The sequence below is a fragment of the Capsicum annuum genome, chromosome 7 (assembly GCF_002878395.1).
Source record: "Capsicum annuum cultivar UCD-10X-F1 chromosome 7, UCD10Xv1.1, whole genome shotgun sequence".
In the NCBI taxonomy this organism is placed as follows: Eukaryota; Viridiplantae; Streptophyta; class Magnoliopsida; order Solanales; family Solanaceae; genus Capsicum; species Capsicum annuum.
Window position 1 is genome coordinate 226,197,640 of NC_061117.1, and position 19,307 is coordinate 226,216,946.

At 43.0% G+C, this 19,307-nt stretch overlaps 1 long non-coding RNA gene across 1 annotated transcript; it reads left to right on the forward strand.

The window, feature by feature from the left end:
- The first annotated feature begins 13,938 nt into the window (after positions 1 to 13,938).
- On the forward strand, positions 13,939 to 17,774 carry LOC107877450. Its single transcript, XR_007042608.1, has 3 exons — positions 13,939 to 14,241; positions 14,798 to 14,961; positions 15,172 to 17,774. It is a non-coding gene; the product is annotated as an uncharacterized LOC107877450 (long non-coding RNA).
- The last annotated feature ends 1,533 nt before the right edge of the window (positions 17,775 to 19,307 follow it).

Below are 19,307 nucleotides of genomic sequence, written 5' to 3' on the forward strand. Positions count from 1 at the left end.
GACGATCCCCAACCTCCCTGACATGCCTCGATCTATTTTTAGCCCAGAGCACGCCCTAAACCCGGGCTCACCACTGGAAACCATTGGTTATAGCACACCAATTTAGCTTAAAAGTGCCCCATTCAAGCGGTTTCGCTCGTCTGTCCACCTAAATAGATACAAAAATTTAAACGGACCACACTGGGATGATCCACATACTCCCTGGCATGCCCTGATCAATTTTTGGCCCACAGCACGCCCGAACCCTGGGCCCACCCCCAAAACCATAGGCTATATAACACCGATTTGGCTCGAAAATACCCCGTTCATGCCATTTAGTCCGTTTATCCACCCAAATGGCCACAAAAATTTAAACAAACCATACTGAGATGTTCCCTAACCTCCCTGGAATGGCCCCGATTGATTTTCAGCCTACATCATGCCCGTACCCTGGACCCACCCTAAAACCGTAGGCTATAACACACCAATTTGGCTCAAAAATGCCCCATTTGCATAGTTTCACCCGTTTGTCCACCCAAATGGCCACAAAAATTTAAACGAACCACACTAGGACATCCCCAACCTCCCTGGCATGCCCAGTCAATTTTCGGCCCACAGTACGCCCAGTCCCCTCGACCACCCCCAAAACCGTGGGCAATAGAACACCAATTTGGTCCAAAAATGCCCCGTTCGTGCTGTTTTACCCGTTTGTCCACCCAAATGGCCACGAAAATTTAAACGGACCATACTGGGATGATCCCCAACCTCCCTGTCATGCCTCGATTGATTTTTTACCCACAGCACGCCTGCACCCCAAACACACCCACAAAACCGTGGGCTATAGCACATCGATTTGTCCCAAAAATGCCTCATTCATACCGTTTCGCTTGTTTGTTCACCCAAATGGCCACAAAAATTTAAACGGACCACACTGGGATGATCTCCAACCTCCCTGGTATGCTCCGACCGATTTTTGGTCCACAGCGCGCCCGTACCCCAGGCCCAACCCCTAAAAGCATGGGCTATAGCATACCAATTTGGCCTGAAAACTCCCCGTTCGGGCTGTTTCACCCATTTGTCCACCCAAATAGACACGAAAATTTAAACGGACCACACCGGGATGATCCCCAACCTCCCTGGCATGCCCCGGTAGACTTTCAACCTACAGCACGCCCGAACCTCAGTGCCACCTCAAAACTGTGGGCTATAGCACAAAGATTTGGCCCTAAAACATCATGTTCGCGTTATTTCACTCGTTTATCTATCCAAATGGCCACGAAAATTTAAACGGATCACACTGGGATGATCCCCAACCTCCCTAGCATGCTCTGGTCGATTATCGACTTACAGCACTCTTGGACCATGGGCCTACCCCCAAAACCATGGGCTATAGCACTTCGATTTGGCCTAAAAAAGCCTCGTTCGTGCCGTTTCACCCGTTTGTCCACCCAAATGGCCACGAAAATTTAAACGGACCACATTGAGATGATCCCCAACCTCCCTGGTATGCCCCGACTAATTTTTGACCCACAGCATGCCCAGACCTTAGGCCAACCCTCAAAACTGTGTGCTATAGCAACTGATTTGGCCCGAAAATGCTCCGTTACTACCGTTTTGCCCATTTGTCCACCAAATTAGCCACAAAAATTTAAATAGACCACACTCGGATAATCCCAAACATCCCTGGAACACCTCAACCAATTTTTGGGCCACAGCACGCCTGGACCCCAAGCTCTCCCCCGATACCGTGGGCTATAACACACTGATTTAACCTGAAAATGCCCCGTTCACGCCGTTTCGCTCATTTGTCGACTCAATTAGCCATGAAAATTTAAACGAACCACACTGAGATGATCCCCAACCTCCTTAGCATGCCCTAGCAATTTTTGACCCACTGCACGCCCGAACCCCAGTCCCATCCCCAAACTCGTGGGTTATAGCACATCTATTTGGCCCGAAAATGCCTCGTTTTTGCTATTTCACCTTCTTATCCACCCAAATGGACACAAAAATTTAAACGAACTATACTGGGACTATCCCTAACCTCCCTGGCATGCCCTGGTCGATTTTTGGCCGACAGCATACTTGGACCCCAAGCCCACCCTTAAAACTGTGGGCTATTGCACACCGATTTGTACGAAAATACCCCGTTCGCACCATTTTGCTTGTTTGTCCACCCAAATGCCCACAAAAATTTCAACGGACCATACTGGGATGATACCTAACCTCCCAGACATGCCCTGGTCGATTTTTGGATTACAACATGCTCAGAACCCGGGCCCATCCCCGAAATAGTGGGCTATAGCACACTGATTTGCCTCAAAAATGCCCTGTTCGCATCGTTTCACCCGTTTGTCCACCCAAATGGCCACAAAAATTTAAACGGACCACACAAGGATGATCCCCAACCTCCCTGGTACGCCCTGATCAATTTTGGGCCTACAGCACGTCCGAACCCTGGGCTCACCTCCGAGACCGTAGTCTATAGCACACCGATTTGGCTCAAAAATTCCTCGTTCGTGTTGTTGCACCCGTTTGTCAACCCAAATGGCCACGAAAATTTAAATAGACCGTACTGGGATGATCCCAACTTCCCTGGCACGCTCCGATCAATTTTTGGCCCACAACACACCCGGAACCTGAGCCTACCCCCGTAACTGTGGGCTATATCAAACTAATTTGGCCCGAAAATGCCTCGTTTGCTAGTTTTGCCCATTTGTCCACCAAATTGGCCACGAAAATTTAAGTTGACCACACTCGGATGATACCTAACCTCCCTGGCATGCCTAGGTCAATTTTCGAACCACACCATGCCCGGACCTCGGGCCTACCCTCGAAACCAAGGGCTATAGCACACCGATTTGGCCCAAAAATACCCCGTTCGCACCATTTCACCTATTTATTCACCCAAATAGACATGAGAATTAAAACGGCCCACACTGGGATGATCCCCAACCTGCCTAACATGCCTTGGTCAAATTTTTGCGCATAGCACGCCCGAACCCCGGGCCCACACCAAAAACTGTGTACTATAGCACATTGATTTGCCACAAAAAAGCCTCGTTAACGCTGTTTCACCCATTTGCCCACTCAAATGGCCACGAAAATTTAAACGGACCACACTGGATGATCCCCAACCTCCCTGACTTACCCGATCGATTTTCGGCCCATAGCACGCCCGAACCACGGGCCTACCATAGAAATCATGGGCTATAACACACCAATTTACCTGAAAAATGTCCTGTTAGCACTGTTTCATCCGTTTGTCAACCCAAATAGCCATAAAAATTTAAATGGACCACACTGGGATGATCCCCAACCTCCTACAAAAATTTAAACGGACCACACTAGGACTATCCCAACCTCACTGGCATGCCCCGATCAATTTTTGGGCCACAGAAACCCAAACCCTAGGCCCACCCCTAAAACCGTGGCCTATAGCACACCAATTTGGCCCAAAAATGCCCCGTTCGCGCCGTTTTACCCGTTTGTCCACCCAAATTGCCACAAAAATTTAAACGGACCACACTCGGATGATCCCCAACCTCCCTGGTACACCTCAATTAATTTTTTGCCCATAGAACGCCCGAACCCTGGGCCCACCCGTGGGCTATAGCACATCGATTTCGCCCAAAAATGCCCCGTTCATGCCGTTTCACCCGTTTGTCCACCCACTTCCGCAAAAATTTAAACGGATCATACAGGGATGATCCCCAACCTCCCTGGCATGCTCCGACAAATTTTTGGCCAACAGCACGCCCGTACCCCGGGCCCACCCCTAAAACCATGGCTTATAGCACACTAATTTCGCTCAAAAATGCCCCGTTCACGCAGTTTCATCCGTTTGTCCACCCCAAAGGCCACAAAAATTTAAACGGACCATACTCGGATGATCCCTAACCTCCCTGGCAATCCCCAGTCAATTTTTGACCCACAATACACACGGACCCAGGGCCCACCCCCAAAACCGTGGGCTATAGCACACCAATTTGGCTCAAAAAGCCTCGTTCACGCCGTTTTGCTTGTATGTCCACCTAAGTTGCCTCAAAAAATTAAACGGAACACACTGGTATGAACCCTAAACTCCCTGGGGCACCCTATTCGATTTTTTGCCCATAGAATGCCCAGACCCCAGGCCAACCCCCGAAACCGTGGACTATAGCACATCGATTTAGCCTAAAAATACCATGTTCGGGCCGTCTCGCTTATTTGTCCACGTAAATGGCCATAAACATTTAAACGAACCACACTCGGACGATCCCCAACCTCCCTGGTAAGCCTCGATAAATTTTTGGCCCACAGCATACCCGGACCCTGGGCCCACCCCTGAAACCATGGGATAGCACACCGATTTAGCCTAAAAATGCTCCATTCGCACCGTTTCGCCCATTTGTCCACCCAAATAACGATGAAAATTTAAACGGACCATACTGGAATGATCCCTAACCTCCCTGGCATACCTCGGTCAATTTTTGGCCCACAGCATGCCCGGACCCTTGGTCCACCCGCAAAATTGTGGGCTATAGCACACTGATTTGGGCCAAAAATTCCTCATTCGTGTTGTTTCACTGTTTATCCACCCAAATGGACACAAAAATTTAAATGGACCATACTTAGATAATCCCCAACCTCCCTGGCAAGACCCCGTCAATTTTTGGGCCACAGCACGCCCGTACCTTGGGTACACCACCAAAACCGCAGGCTATAGCACACCGATTTGGCCCAAAATGCCCCAATCGCACAGTTTCACCCGTTCGTCCACCCAAATGGCAACAAAAATTTAAACGGACCACACTAGGACTGTCCCCAACCTCCCTGGCATGCCCTGATCAATTTTCATCCCACAGCACGCCCGGACCCCGGGACAACTCCAAAAATCGTGGATTATAGCACACCGATTTGACTTGAAAATACCTCGTTCACACCGTTTTGCCCCTTTGTTCACCTAAATGGCCACAAAAATTTAAACGGACTACACTGGGATGATCCCCAACTTCCATGGCACTCCGCGGTCGATTTTTCACCAACAAGATGCCCAGACCCTGGGCCCACCCCCAAAACTAAGGGCTATAGCACACTGATTTGGCCCGAAAATACCTCATTCGCATCATTTCGCCCGTTTGTCCACCCAAATGGCCACGAAAATTTAAACGAACCACACTCTAACAATCCCCAACCTCCCTGGAATGCCTCGGTCAATTTTTGGCACACAACATGCCCGTACCCTGAGCCCACTCCCTAAATCGTGGGCTATAGCACACCAGTTTGGCTCAAAAATGCCCCATTCAAGCCGTTTCGCCCGTTTGCCCACCCAAATCACCATGAAAATTCAAACGGACCATATTGGGATGATCCTCAACCTCCCTAGCATGGCCCAGTCGATTTTTGGCCGACACCACGCCCGGACATAGAGCCTTCCCCAAAGTCTGTGGGTTATAGCACACCGATTTGGCCAGAAAATGCCCCGTTCGCACCATTTTGCCCATTTTTACACCCAAATGGCCACTAAAATTTAAACGCACTACAGTGGGATGATCCCCAACCTCCCTGAATGCCCTGTTCAATATTTGTCCCACAGCATGCCCGGACCCCAGGCCCACCCCTGAAATCGTGGGCAAAAGCACACCGATTTAACCCGAATATGCCCCGTTCACGCTATTTCGCTCGTTTGTCCACCAAAATGGCCATGAAAAGTTAAACGGACCACAATGGGACGATCCGTAACCTCACCAACATGCCTCGATCGATTTTTAGCCTACAGCACGCTCGGACCACGGCCCACCCCCAAAGCCGTGGGCTATAGTACACCGATTTGGCCTGAAAATTCCCTGTTCCCACTATTTCACCCGTTTATCCACCCAAATGGCCACAAAAATTTAAATGGACCACACTGGAATGATCCCCAACCTCTCTGGCATGCCTCTTTCAATTTTTGGCCCACAGCATGCCCGAACCCCTGGCCCACCCCTAAAACCGTGGGCTATAGCAAACCGATTTGGCTCGAAAATGCCCCGTTCGCGTCGTTTTTCCCGTTTGTCCACCCCAAATGGCCACGAAACTTTAAATGGACCACATTGGGACGATCCCCAACCTCCCTCATGCCTCGGTTAATTTTTAGCCCACAGCATGCCCGGACCCCAGGCCCACCCCCGAAATCGTGGGCAATAGCACACCGATTTAGCCCGAATATGCCCCGTTCACGCCGTTTCGCCTGTTTGTCCATCCAAATGGCCACAAAAAGTTAAACGAACCACACTGGATGATCCCCAACCTACCTGGCTACCCCGATTAATTTTTGGCCCACGACACGTCTGAAACCCGGGCCCACCCCCAAAACCGTAGGATATAGCATACCGATTTGGCCTAAAAATTCTCCGTTCGCTCCGTTTCGCCCGATTGTCCACCCAAATGGCTACAAAAATTTAAACGGACCACACTGGGATGATCCCCAACCTCCCTGGCACGCCCCGATCGATTTTCGGCCCACAGCACGCCTTGACCTCAGGCTCACCCCCAAAATTGTAGGCTATAGCACACTCATTTGGCCCGAAAATGCCCCGTTCACGCCGTTTTGCCCGTTTGTCCTCCCAAATTGCCACAAAAATTTAAACAACCATAATAGGACGAACCACAACATCCCTAGTACGCCTCGGTCAATTTTTGTCCCACAGCACACCCAGACCCCAGGCCCACCCCCGGGCACACTGCCTTGGCCTAAAAATGACTCGTTCGCGCCGTTTTGTCCATTTGTCCACCCAAATGGCCACGAAAATTTAAACAGACTATACTGGGACGATCCCAAACCTCCCTGGCATGCCCAGTCGATTTTTGGCCAACAGCACACCCGGACCCTGGGCTCACCCCGAAACAATGGGCTATAGCACATCGATTTGGCTCCAAAATGCCCCGCTCATACTGTTTTATCCATTTGTCCACCCAAATGGCCACGAAAATTTAAACGAATTACACTCGGATGATACCTAACCTCCCTAGCATGCCCCGGTTAATTTTTGGCGCACAGCATGCCCGGACCCCGAGCCCACCCCCGAAATTGTGGGCTATAGCACACCGATTTGGCTTGAAAATGCCCCATTCGTACCATTTGTCCCATTTGTCGATCCAAATAGCCATGAAAATTTGAACGAACCACACTTGGATGATCTCCAACCTCCCTGGCATGCCTCGATCAATTTTCAGCCCACAGCACTCCCGGACCCTGAACCTACACCCAAAACCATCGGCTATAGCACACTGATTTGGCTAGAAAATGCCTCGTTAGAGTCTTTTTGCCCGTTTGTCCACCCAAATGTCCACAAAAATTTAAACGGACCACACTGGGTTGATCCCCAACCTCCCTGGTATAGCCCGATCGATTTTCGACCCATAACACGCTTAAACCCTGGGCCAACCCCTAAAACCGTAGGCTATAGCATACCTATTTGGCTCAAAAATGCCCCATTTGCGCCGTTTCACCCGTTTGTCCATCCAAATGGCCACAAAAATTTAAACGGACCACACTGGGATGATCCTCAGCCTCCCTGGCACGGCCAGTCGATTTTCGGCCCACAGTACGCCTAAACCCCACGACCACCCCCAAAACCGTGGGCTATAGAACACCGATTTGGTCCAAAAATGCTCCGTTCATGCCGTTTTGCCCATTAGTCCTCCCAAATGGCCACGAAAATTTAAACGGACCACACTGGGATGATCCCCAACCTCCCTGGCATGCTCCGGTCAATTTTCGGCCCACAGCACGCCTGGACCCTAGGCCCACCCCCAAAATTGTAGGCTATAGCACAATGATTTGGCTCAAAAATTCCCCATTCACTCCGTTTTGTCGGTTTGCCTGTACAAATAGCCATGAAAATTTAAACGGACCACACTAGGATGATCCCTAACTTCCCTGGCATGCCCCGGTCAATTTTTGGCCCACAGCACGCCCAGACACTAGGGCCACACATTAAACTATGGGTTATAGCACACCGATTTGGCCTAAAAATGTCCCGTTCGCGCCGTATCACCCATTTATCCACCCAAATGGCCACAAAAATCTAAACAGACCATACTGGGACAATTCCCAACCTCCCTGGGATGCCCCGGTCGATTTTCGGCAAACAGCATGCCTGGACCTTGGGCCCACCCCTAAAACCATGTGTTATAGCACATTAATTTGGCACGAAAAAGCCTCGTTCGCGCCGTTTCGCCTGTTTGTCCATACAAATGGCCACGAAAATTTAAACGGACCATACTGGATGATCCCCAACCTCCCTAGCATGACCAATCAATTTTCAGCCCACAGCACGCCCGAACCCCGGGTCTACCACCAAAACAATGGGCTATAACACACTAATTTTGCCGAAAAATGCCCCGTTAGCGCTGTTTTGCCCGTTTGTCCACCCAAATGGCCATAAAAATTTAAATGGACCGCACTGGGATGATCCCCAACCTCCTACAAAAATTTAAACGAACCACACTAGGACTATCCCAACCTCACTGGCATGCCCCGGTCAATTTTGAGCCACAGCACACCCAAACCTCGAGCCCACCCCCAAAATTATGGTCTATAGCTCACCAATTTGGCCCAAAAATGCCCTGTTCGCGTCGTTTTGCCTGTTTGTCCACCCAAATGGCTACGAAAATTTAAACGGACCACACTCGGATGATTACCAACCTTCTTGGTACACCCAGATTAATTTTTGGCCCATAGCACACCTGGACCATGGGCCCACCCCTAAAACTGTGGGCTATAGCACATCGATTTAGCCCAAAATGCCTCGTTCACGCCGTTTCTCCCGTTTGTCCACCCATTTCCACAAAAATTTAAACGAATAATACTGGGATGATCCCCAACCTCCTTGGCATGCTCCGGTTAATTTTTGACCTACAGCACGCCCGTCCCCCAAGCCCACCCCTAAAATCGTGGCCTATAGCAAACCAATTTCGCTTGAAAATGCCCCGTTCACGCAGTTTTACCTGTTTGTCCACCCCAAAGGCCACGAAAATTTGAACGGACCACACTCGAACGATACCCAACCTCCCTGGCAAGCCCCGGTCAATTTTTGACCCACAGTACGCATGGACCTAGGGCCCACCCCCAAAACCATTGGCTATAGCACACCGATTTGGCTCAAAAAGCCTCATTCACGCCGTTTTGCCCGTTTGTCTACCTAAATTGCCTAAAAAAAATAAATGGACCACACTAGGACGAACCCCAAACTCCCTGGGACACCTCGATCGATTTTAGCCTATAGTACGCCCAGACCTCGAGCCCACCCCCGAAATCGTGGACTATAGCACACAAATTTAGCTTGAAAATACCCTTTTCGCTCCGTTTTGCCTATTTGTCCACCTAAATGGCCATGAAAATTTAAACGGACCACACTCGGACGATCCCCAACCTCCCTGGCAAGCCCCGGTCAATTTTTGGCCCACAGCATGCCCGGGCCCACCCTCGAAACCATGGGATAGCACACCGATTTGACCTGAAAATGCTCTATTCGCGTTTTTTCGTCCATTTGTGCACCCAAATAGCGATGAAAATTTAAACGGACCACACTGGAATGATCCTTAGCCTCCCTGGCATACCTTGGTCAATTTTTGGCCCACAGCACGCCCGGACCCTTGGTCCACCTGCAAAATTGTAGGCTATAGCACACTGATTTGGCCCGAAAATTCCCCATTCACGTTGTTTCATCGTTTATCCATGCAAATGCACACAAAAATTTAAACAAACCATACTAGGATAATCCCCAACCTCTCTGGCATGATCCCGTCGATTTTTGGCCTACAGCACGCCCGAACCCTAGGCACACCACCAAAACCGCAGGCTATAGCACACCGATTTGGCCCAAAATGCCTCAATCACACAGCTTCGCCCGTTCGTCCACCCAAATGGTAATGAAAATTTAAATAGACCACACTAGGACTATCCCCAACCTCCCTGGCATGCCCTGATCAATTTTCATCCCACAACACGCCCAGACCCCGGGACAACCCCCAAAATCGTGGGTTATAGCACACTGATTTGGACCGAAAATGCCCCGTTCGCGCCGTTTTGCCCATTTGTCCACCTTAAAGGCCACAAAAATTTAAACGGACCATACTAGGACGATCACCAACCTCCCTACCACACCTCGGTCAATTTTTGACCCACAACACGCCGGACCCCTGGCCCACCCCCAAAACCGTGGGCTATAGCACACTAATTTGGCTCAAAAATGCCCCGTTTGTGCTATTTTGCCCTTTTGTCCATCCAAATAGCCATGAAAATTTAAACAGACCACACTGGGACGATCCCCAACCTCCCTGGCACACCCCGATCAATTTTTTGCCCACAGCACGTCCGGGACCACCCTCAATACCGTGGGCTATAGCATACCAATTTGGCACGAAAATGCTCCGTTCCCACCATTTCGCCCGTTTGTCCACTCAAATGGCCACAAAAATTTAAAGAGACCACACTGGGATGATCCTTAACCTCTCTGGCACGCCCTGGTTGATTTTTGACCCATAACAAGCCTAGACCCCAGCTCCACCCCCAAAAACGTGGGCTATAGCATACCGATTTGGCCCAAAAATGCATCATTCGCATTGTTTCGCCCGTTTGTCCACCCAAATGGCCATAAAAAATTAAAAGGACCACACAAGAATGATCCCCAACCTCTCTGGTATGCCCCAGTCAATTTTTGGCCCATAGCGCTCCCGGACCCTGGGCCCACCCTCAAAACTATGGGCTATAACAACTATGGGCTAAAACATACCGATTTAATTTGAAAATGCCCTGTTTGTCCCGTTTATCCACCCAAATGGCCACGAAAATTTAAACAGACTACACTAGGATGATCCCCAACCTCCTTGGCATGCCTCGATCAATTTTGGGCCTATAGCACGCTCGGACCCCGATTCCATCCCCAAAACCATGGGCTATAGCACACCGATTTGGCCTGAAAATACCCTATTCGTGTCATTTCACCCGTTTGTCCACCCAAATGTCCACGAAAATTTAAACGGACCACACTGGGACAATCCCTAACCTCTCTAGCACGCCCCGATTGATATTTGGCCCACACCACGCCCTAACCCTAGCCCACCCCCAAAACCATGGGCTATAGCACAACGATTTGGCCTGAAAATGCCACGTTCGTGCCGTTTTGCCTGTTTGTCCACCCAAATGGCCACAAAAATTTAAACGGACCACGCTGGGATGATTCCTAACCTCCCTGGAACACCCCGATCGATTTTTAGCCTACAGCACACCCGAACCCCGGGTCCACCCCCGAAATCGTGGGCTATAGTACACCAATTTAGCCCAAAAATGTCTCATTCATGCCGTTTCGCCCGTTTGTCCACCCAAATGGCCATGAAAATTTAAATGGACAATACTGGGAAGATCCCCAACCTCTCTAGCACGCCTCGGTTGATTTTTGGCCTACAAAACGCTCATACCTTGGGCCCACTCCTAAAATCGTGGGCTATAGCACATCGATTTGGCCGAAAATGCTCCGTTCGTGCCGTTTTTCCCGTTTGTCTTCCCAAATTACCACAAAAATTTAAACGGACCACACCAGGATGATCCCCAACCTCCCTGGCACGCCTTGGTCGATTTTCGACCTACAACACGCCCGGACCCCGGGCCCACCCCCAAAATCGTAGGCTATAGCACACTGATTTGGCCTGAAAAACCCTCGTTCACGTCGTTTCGCCCATTTGTCCACCCAAATGGCCACGAAAAATTAAACGGGCCATACTAGGATGATCCCCAACCTCCGTGGCACGCCCCGGTCGATTTTCGGCCCATAGTACGCCCAGACCCCAGGCCCACCCACGAAATCGTGGGCTATAGCATACCAATTTGGCCCGAATATGCCTCGTTCGCGCCGTTTCGCCCGTTTGTCCACTCCAATGGCCACGAAAATTGAAATGGACCATATATCCCCAACCTCCCTGGCATGCCCCGGTCGATTTTTGGGCCACAACAGGCCCGAACCCGTGCCCACCCCCAAAACCGTAGGCTATAGCACAACTATTTGACCCTAATACGAACGTACTTGCTCTTGCAAGGTAAATGACGAGCAGATCTGAAATTAGGAATAAAATTCATGGTACACAGCAAAGTGGGTTGACCACCATTGATTATTATTCCGAATTGAGTGAGTTGTGGCAAGAGAGAGGCTATTATGATAATCTCCATGCAAAATGTAGTAAGGACGCAGTTTCTATTTGAAGAATTAGTTGAAAAGGAATGGGTTTATGACTTTCTGTCTAGTTTGAACCAACACTACGACCAGATCACGATTCAAGTTCTTGGCAGAGAACCTATTCCTTCTGTTGAGGATGCATCCTCCTATGTTCAACGGCAGGAGCGCCGACGAGGTGTCATGCTTTATTGCTTTATCAGGCTCTAGGGTCCAATAGAGAAGTCTAGACAAATTTATCTCATGAACAACCAAAGCGATCATCTCTGATAAAGCTGTGATTATTGTGGAAAGGCAAGAGATACAAAGGAGACATGCTAGAAACTACAGCACAGACTAGCAAGAGGCACGTATGGCTCAAAGGTAAAGCTAGAAAAACTTTAAAAGCTTTAGGCCTCAAAAATAACAATGAAAATTGTTATATGCATTTTAAAAAATTATCAAAAAAATAATTCAAAAATAAAAAGAAAAAAGCTCTCATTTTACAAGAAATATTTTAGAACTTTAAACTAAACAACTCAAACTTTATATTAATAAATAAAGTTTTAACAACAATATCCAAAGTTATATATTGCAAACATATGACTAACATCTTATTAACTAGAACTAATCTTTACTTTTATTAATAAGCATATTAATTTGGAACTCTTACACGCTCCTGTTATTTCTTGTACTATGCCGTGACTTGCGTTCCTTATGCCTTGAGGGTGTTAATATTTTGAGAATTTACTTATACTATTAGCTTATAAATTTGTTTTCTATCATGAGATGTACTAAACAATAAACTCATGATATTAGAGCCTGACATACTAAACGATAAACTTGAAATGCGAGAGCCATGGATATTTGATGGCACAGGCACAGGAATAGTATAAATTTGTTTTCTATCATGAGATGTACTAAACAATAAACTCATGATATTAGAGCCTGACATACTAAACGATAAACTTGAAATGCGAGAACCATGGATATTTGATGGCACAGGCACAGGTTGGAGGAGATGAAAATTATCCTGTCGACAACACAAACTTCAGTAACTTTCATGGCAAATAACGTTGCAAGATTGACTTCTTCTTACTCTCTGACTGCTTCCTGATATTCAAGGCCTGAAAATGACAATATTCATCTTCTAAACAACAAATTGAATCGCTGACGGAAAAGATAACAAATTTGATCAGATTTAATATGTACGGCCAAAGAGAAACTAACTATCATGATGGCAAATTGGGCATGGACACAATTACTGGTTGTCCTGAAGTTTCTGCTGCGAGTTCGTAACAGCAGAATCTATCTATATCTATTTCTATATATTATTAATAACAATTAATAACAAAGGATGCAGCCTCCCCATTCAGCCACATGTCTACTTATTAATTAGCCATTTGTCGGATTAGTATTTCTATATATTATTAATAACAAAGGATGCAGCCTCCCTATTCAGCCACGTGTCTTCTTATTAATTAGCCATTTGTTATATTAGGATAAGAATTTAGTTATGTTAGTTATGACATATTAATTTTAATTTTTAAAGTATTTCTAATTAAAAAAACTGTCATGGCTTGCTCATAAGTTGCATATTCACATTTTTATCTTAAATTCAAATTTTTAAAAAAATGACACCATATTAGCATATGCAAATTTCCCTCAATTTATGGTTACTTTTTTAAAAATTAAAAAATACAACTTTTTTCTTTCATTTATTTTTTTAAAAAAATATATCTCAAAACCTATACTCAACAGTTTAACAAATCTGTTAGTACACAACTGCTCTTCCATCTTATCCCTAATTGAAACTTTCCCTATTATATCTCATCACCTCCAAAACCTGTTTTACTTCTGTATAACTACTTATTTACGGTAAAACACTTCCAACTATGTAATCTTTTTCAACATTCTTCAAACACTTGCATCTTCTAAAAAGAAATTCAATTCAGGCTTCATCAGCAAAATCACAATTCAAAATATGCGATGAAACTTACAAGTATTTGTAATTCGTAGATGGAAAGTAAAGGATCGTCACAATCCTGATATTATTTAGGCCATGTTATTCATTATACAGAATAAAAAGGTACTGCAAGAATTTTTAACTGTTTGTAGATTCTTTTGCTTTTTCATCTCTTAATGAATTGATAGGTGTTATTTTTAGGTAGATTAGATACAAACTTCTATCGCAAATTCAGTTAGGAAACATTTCAAATAATCAGATATTAAAAAGGAAGGATTATATCTTATGACCAACTTTGTTGTCTGTAAAAATACTCCAATTTAACTCTACGAACTACTGTTACTGAACGTCTTCTCTTCTTTTTTCATGTAATCTCTTCAATTTCAGACCATTAAAGCAATTGATAAATCAGGTTGGTGTTCAGGAGAATGACTTATTTGGTAGGGAAGTCAGTTAGTTTTTTCTGCCGTATTTTGTGACTGTTTTCTTCTTCCCCTCTGCTGTATTTCAAACAAAAGACTTCATCTTCTTTCTCCCTGTATTACAATGTTTGTTGTTGGTTAATGAGTTCTATTCAAATTTATATACACAATCAAACTAATTTTTCTTTTAAAATTTACTATTTGATAGGATGGTTATACTTGTTGTATTGTCGCAACTGATGAATTGTTAATCATAGACAACAGGTGATCAAATACTGGATGCAATTTGTTAATCTTAGACAACAAGCGGTCAGTCAAATACCGGATGCAATTAGTGTCGGAAAAAGGCAAAACACATGGAAAACACTTATGTTTGCACTAACCAGAAGTGAAAAGATGTGGATTCCTCTGCAGTTACCAGGTAATAGCATATTCTTTGTTGCATCAATCACTTAAAAAACACCTTTAAATTTAAATATTGTATAACTCTTTAGGTACAAGATATAGTTAAGGGTCATGGACAACACTGACTCTGTAATCTTTTTGCCTTTTTGTTGTCTAATAAACTTGATTTTAGCAAAGCAGTCATTGCCTTAATCGTTGGAGTTACTCTAATTTATATATTATGCAGATAATAAAACACATTAATGGAGGAGATCTTCACAAATACATTGAATATGTGATACTATAAAGAGAAGTAAGGAAGAAACTACTTATTTCCTCTCTCAAATATATTTAGTTTGTACTCTGTTATGTGTTATTACTTTGTTGACTATCGAGTTTACATGGTTTTATGCTGCTCTTTTTGCATCAAATTTTAGTATTTGATGTAAATTTATCAAGTTATTCTCTTAAATTTTGAGGGTTCTTGAGTAGCATGTCACTAATTGAGGGAGAAATCTACAATTTGATTTTATTTTTTTTTTAAGGAAAACTTTCATTAAAAATCAAGTATTTTAATACAGCTGGAAGTAGGTTCTTTCTATCTTATTTTGTCTGTTGAAGTTAATATATAGCAATAGACATGAAAACACTATTATATTTTACATGTGGAGGAAGAAGCAGATAAGTGTTGCTTAATGATGCATATAATATACCCTTGTGGTGGGACCCTGAGCATAACGGAAACTTTAGCTCACCGGACTGCCCTTTTTATCTATTACCCTTGAAGAGACATAGAAAATGCATCACTCTTTGTTGTAGAGTTGTTGCTAATTTTTGAAATTTTTAATATTTATTGTCGGACTATTCATATTAACTACCATAGTTGTTGTATTCATCTTGATGTATATAGAATTTTGTACTTTAATCTTGGAAATCAGCTCTCACATTATACCAACTAATTGGTTTGGGTTTTCTATTCAAATAGGTTTGTCCTTCATGATCCGACCTTTTGCCATTTTTTATTATCAAAAATATTTAATTCATTACCTTGGAATATTTTGATTTCTTATCATCTATGTTTATTTTTATGATAATGTTATTGCGCATGTGGTTCATATAAGTTATAGTATTGTAGATCGTTTCCTTCTATAAATTATTTACTTAATATATTGTTTATTTTGAAAATTTTAATTATTGCAAATACTTGAAAACCCAGTTGTAAGATTGCATACATGTGTTTTCTAACAAACTACTAAAGATCTAAGGAAAAATGAAAATTTAGAAAACTTTCTACTTCATATGAATCAGTGGAAAAGAATGACGGAAAATCGTATTCAAGTTTTCTGTGCTTGATGATGAAAATAGCTCATGGAAGTAATTTATAATATGGTCAAGATCATTTAATTTTCCATATCGTCTTGTGTCTTTATCTATTTAGTTCTCTTCTACAACTCTTCGTACCCCTGAGAATTGAAATCACAGTTCTATTTTTTAATAGATGTACTATTAATTGTTTTTAGTTACTTATATTGCATTAAAGGCACCTTCATAAATTTACGATCATAATTATTCAGATTAGTTATTTCATACGAACTCTTATCAAAGGGAGAGCATTTTTTTGAAAAGAAAGAATAGATGCATGTTTAAGAGAATGTTTTATCTTTCAAGATACATGACCTTAGCTTCTTCCTTTACTGTGGTATGGTAATTTTGAATTAACCATCAAGTGAAGAGCATCATAGATGACTGTTTGATATAAAGAATTATGTAGCTACTATTTAAAGGGGACCTTGGAGTATATGGTAAATTTGTTGCCATGTGATCAGGAGGTAATGAGTTCAAGCTTTGAAAGCATCGTCTAGCAGAAATGCAATGTAAGGTTGCGTACAAGTACACCCTTGTGATGGGCCATTCCCTGTACCCCTGCTCATCGCGGGAGCTTTAGTACACTAGGCTGCCCTTTTTAATTACATAATTACTATCAGGAATCTGCGCGCTACTGGAAAATTGTTTGTTATGCTACTCTCTTTCACTCTTACATGTATACCAATTTTGCATAGTTGTTGATTAATAGACTTGCTTATGCTATCGTTATCATTCAATTTACATCTTACTATGTGGTTGTAGATCAGTCAACCATGTAACAAAAATCATCTTAAGGATGATTTTGGTGCAAAATATGGGGATAAAAAGTTGTAACAATTCCCCCAAGTAACCCGAACAAGGAATTAAGGTAATTAAATATTAAAAAATTATTATAATAGTATGTAAAGGCAGAAGGCAGAATTTTCTATTATTCATCTAATGGAAGTACTCTCTTACGTGTATTCCTAAGCTTAAGAAGCATATGCAGTATTGTGTTGAACATCCTAAAGAAGTAATTGTTGCTTTCTATGTATCCCCTAGAGTGGAAAAGACCCCAATCAGCGACACAAAAATTATTGAATCAGATATTGCTAGCACCATCTCTGCACTTTGCCACTATACTTCACCAACACCTTCAAGATTGTGCCTTTTTACCACCTTCCTCTATATTCTTGTGGGTGTTCAATCAAATTATATGCCCGTATTAAAAGAATTACATCTTCTATATGTCTTAATAGTTTTGAGGAATTCTAAAATGGATGGAAAAAGTTGAGTTTTTGGGTTGGAACTCAAAAAATAGTGAAGCTGCATCAACAAGATTGCAATAGCTTAGAAGTACATGAAGTACAAGAACTCCAAGCAACCGATTGGGGTTAGAGTTAAATATCTTCTTGGTCGAATGATCCTTGGAGTAACAATAGGCCAAATAATTTTGATTGATAGGACTGAATGTACAATTAAAATCATGAGGCACTACTATTATGTCGGAACATTTTTAAATCATTATAGTACTATTATTTCTGTATTTCTAATTTTATTTATGATACAATTTGTTTGCATCTATTTTTTCTTCTATGGTTGGTTTTGGCAATTTTTGAAGATTTGATAATGTTATTTCATGTGAAATATTAAGCCCTATATTTACTTGAATTACTACTTAAGTTACATCTTACATCTATATAGTTTATATGATTTTCATCTTTGCTTACTATTTTTTTTCATTGTAATTTCCTTATTAGTTATTGTGTGTTACTTTTCTTATTGTTGGCTTTAGTAGTATAGTCGTCACTACTATAACCTTTGTTTTGATTAAACTTTTATCGTCAATAAATGAGTTTCCTTTATTCGACACGCAACTGTTTTAGATCATATTCTATAAGAAAGATGTTTCGAAATTTTATATCTTTCACCAATTAATTTTTTTTTGGATTAAAAAAAGTTGAGATTTGACTTGAGAAGCAGTATCTACAAGATAGTTTTGCATTTATTTGTGTTGGATACAAAACATAGTACCTATGGAATTTGAATATAGATTAATTGTGGGGCTTGAAATTATGACATTTCAATAAATTGTATGGGGTGTAAATCAACCCTATTAATAATGAAATATGAAATAAAACAATTATGTTGATAATGAAATATGAAGTAAAATAATTATGCTGCTAGTGATGGTACATGATAAAGGTGTTGTTGACTTTTCTTTCTTTGATGTGATCCGCGCATCGCGTGGGTACGTATACTAGTATAAAAATAAAAGAAAGGGTTAGGGAAAGCATTGTACATTTCTACTTGTATGCGCTTCCAATAATCTTGGTCTCAGACAATCCAGCCTTTTATACCTTTTACTGTTTAGGAATTTGTTATTAACGAAGGATTTGGGTATTTCATTTTTTTTTTCTTGTTTATTTTGGATAAGCTCTTGTGCAAACATAAACAATTAGTGTTACGGTATAATATAATGCTAAATTCATTTTTATGCAAATTGCTACAATGATTTAATCAATAATATAGGGCCCGTCCTATCACAGACATTAACTTTGTAAAACTCGGCGTCCACCTCAAGAAATGATAGCCTGTATGTTTTCATTTTCTGAGAGATTATCTCACACAGAGCACGGTACTCTTCCAGTAGAGGGAGAGAGAAAGCAATGGGTTAAAGTGCTAATTTAGGGTTTGGAATAAAATGATGAGGTATAGGGTTTAAGTGTTAAAAAAAAAAATTTATTACTTATTCAATTTGCTAATAAGTAGTTTATTTAACAGATCACACCGCTCGATAAATTCTCCAATCCAAACTCCAATCTCAACTTGAAAACTGAAGAGCTACTTAATTTTTCTCCATGAGAGAAAATGAATGCATTCGTCTCGTCTACCTGTAATGAACCTATTAGAATTTAATATTTCACATAATCTTTAACTTCACATATTAATATGCTTATTAATAAAAGTAAAGATTAGTTCTGGTTAATAAGATGTTAGTCATTTGTTTGCAATGCATAGCTTTGGATATTGTTATTA